This window comes from Hesperophylax consimilis, chromosome 28 (genome assembly GCF_061612785.1).
Source record: "Hesperophylax consimilis isolate HC1 chromosome 28, BYU_Hcon_1.0, whole genome shotgun sequence".
Taxonomy (NCBI): domain Eukaryota; kingdom Metazoa; phylum Arthropoda; class Insecta; order Trichoptera; family Limnephilidae; genus Hesperophylax; species Hesperophylax consimilis.
The window spans coordinates 12,573,137-12,576,046 of NC_142863.1; the positions used below are offsets into that span (position 1 = coordinate 12,573,137).

Below are 2,910 nucleotides of genomic sequence, written 5' to 3' on the forward strand. Positions count from 1 at the left end.
GAATTCCTCGCCTAAATACTTTGGCAAATGAATGTACCAATGATATAGATTTTCAGAATAATTTCAGACCTTACATTCTATTATTTATCCAAATTTCAGTCCGTTCGGCTGCATAGATCCTGAGAAAACAGCTTTCAAAGTTCGAACCCATGTCTTGCATTTGTGCCAATGAGAATTGTGATTTTTCCCCAAAGGCGCTTTTACTAAGATTTTTTATTGATTCAACTTTACACCATACATCTAGTACATATATATCCAAAATTTCAGTCCGTTCCGCTACATGAGAAAACAGCTTTCAAAGTTCTAACCCAAGTCTTGCAAACGAATTTGATGTGTAAAACATATTTTTATGACAAGATATTATTTCAAATAATTTCAGTTTATAATAATCATTTTTTAATTTTATCCTGTTGTAAACCACTGTTATGTAAGAAATTATTGTTTGCAACCATTGTTTATAACCTTGGAATATAAAATTCCAAACATTTCAATGTCCCATGTAAAAATTAGATGAGCTCAGATCCTACAATTCTACAGCTTCTGAGTGGTTAACTTGTCTCTGGCTTCGATTTCAAGCACATCATCAACATCAATATCTGGGGCTTAAGAGTAAGAAGGTCTCTTTTAACTATCCCGCAGCCAAGTGGGGGAGTAGGTAGTACTTAAAATTACTATCCTCCTTATATTAGCTTAAATACTTGACATATCATATTAGTATTTTACGTATTTCTGCGCAAATTACACAAGTTACCATTAATAATTGACTGAATAATTAGGATTTCTGTATTTTAAAAGCCCATAAGACAGAAAAATGTATGGGGTCGTCGGAAGACCCACTTGGTTACAGACGTTTTGTTTTTGCATCTTGGCCTGTCAAGAGTTAAATTGACGAAATTAGTTTCTTTTTAAATAATTATAAGCAATAATTAGTCGCCCGAAATATTAATACAAATTGAAAATATCTCCTGAGTAAAAATAAATGCCGCCAACTACAAAAGCCTTTCCTACAAAAATAAAATTGGTTGTTTACAGGTGGAAAAAATATAATAAGCAGTAATTGTTGATTGAGGTACTAGTACATATTGAATCATTTGGTGGGTTGGAAATAAGCCGACATAGCTCAGTGTATATATATAGCACCTGACCGGACATTAGAAGGCATGGGTTCAATTCCCGTTGGCGGCATTTATTTTTACTCGGGAGATATTTTCAATTTGTATTAATATTTCGGGGGACTAATTATTGCTTATAATTAATTATTTGTTATCCTTTATGCTATGCATAAAACCTTGTCTTATAAACATCAGTTTTTCATAACTAACTAACCATCACGCCGTTTCCTCGCAGGGGTAGGCAGAGAGGACGGACCGCCAAACAACTCGGTATTGGCACACACTTCTTGCCTCATTCACATTCACACATACTCTTCTATTATTCTGACTCTTGACATGGCCGGACTCGAGTATCTGATTCACTTTATCGTGCCATGTCTTCCTCGGGCGTCCCCGACTTCTGCTACCGTTCGCATTTGCATCATATATCCTCCTTACACTCCTATCTTCGCTCGTTCGCTCTACATGCCCAAACCATATACGCGTCCCTTTCTTAATCTTACTCACTACGCTTACATCAAACATGCACTCTTTGCGGATCTCCACATTCCTCACAAGATCAAACATGGTTTTATCACACATACGCCTCAGGGATCTCATTTCAACAGCATTCGATCTACTTTCATCCTTTCTTTGCCAGTTCCAGTTTTCATTTAAAAATAAAAGTTTCTTATTGTGATTTAAATATCACACTTTATTTGATTTTCTTTTCAGCACAGGTAAACACATGGAAAAATATAAAATGTATTGGAAATTTTTATCCATATTTACTTTCCGCTGATATCGAATGTCTTACCGGATAAAATTTCGCTAGCGTTCTTCGTACAATGTCAAACATTTTACATTGTGCAAACCTTGTACAAACATTGTACAAGCGGACTCGTTCGCCCGGTGCTAGTGGGCCACTTGTAGAATACGTTGTTCTGTAACACCTACGCTTTTATTTTCTGTCTGTCGACCTTTTTTATTCGGTACCAGAGTTATTTACGGGTTGGATTTGAATTCATGAATAGTAAATGGTTTCCCCAGAGAAGCAGTGAAATTTTAAGGCAATTTGATTCATCTAATGTATAATAGACGGCCTCCGTGGCCGAGTGGTAAAGATTCTCGATTACGAATAAAGAGGTCGCATCAAAGTTATATGTAATTAGTATATTTTAACAAATAGTAAAATGGATATTTCAAGCGATAATTACTCGCCTGAAATATCCATTCGAATTGATAATGTCTCCCTAGCAAAATAAAAATGCCGCTGACGGGAATTGAACCCGCACCTTCTGATTGCCGGTCAGATGCTCTGAACCATTAAGCTACGTCGGCTTATTCACAATCCGTCAAATAATTGTAGTAATACAAAACAAAAATAAAGTTCGTTGTTTACAGGTGAAAAAATATAAAAGCAATAATTGTTGATTGAAGTATTAGTACATATTGAATTATTTGGCTGGTTGGGAATAAGCCGACGTAGCTCAGTGGTTCATTTATTTTTACTCGGGAGATATTATCAATTTGTATGGATATTTCAGGCGAGAAATTATTGCTTATAATAATTTGTTATCATTAAAAAATAACGTATATTTTAATGTTATTTAATAACACGTTACGTCGAAGATTCTCGCAGTAACGCCCGTCCGGTGAGAGAACATTCAGAATCTACACTTTGCAAACTGAAATGGCTTTAACCGTGTTTAGGGACCAGGATATGAATATCCAGGTTTTTAATAACCTTTCTCTTAGCCATCTCGTTCGATTCCCCACTCTTTCAAATCTCACAATTTAGGTACCGCAGTTGAGCGAT

At 35.6% G+C, this 2,910-nt stretch overlaps 1 non-coding gene across 1 annotated transcript; it reads right to left on the reverse strand.

Moving 5' to 3' along the window:
• Nucleotides 1-2,359: 2,359 nt before the first annotated feature.
• TRNAA-GGC (transfer RNA alanine (anticodon GGC)) lies at nt 2,360-2,432 on the reverse strand. Its single transcript has one exon. It is a non-coding gene; the product is annotated as a tRNA-Ala (tRNA).
• Nucleotides 2,433-2,910: the final 478 nt, after the last annotated feature.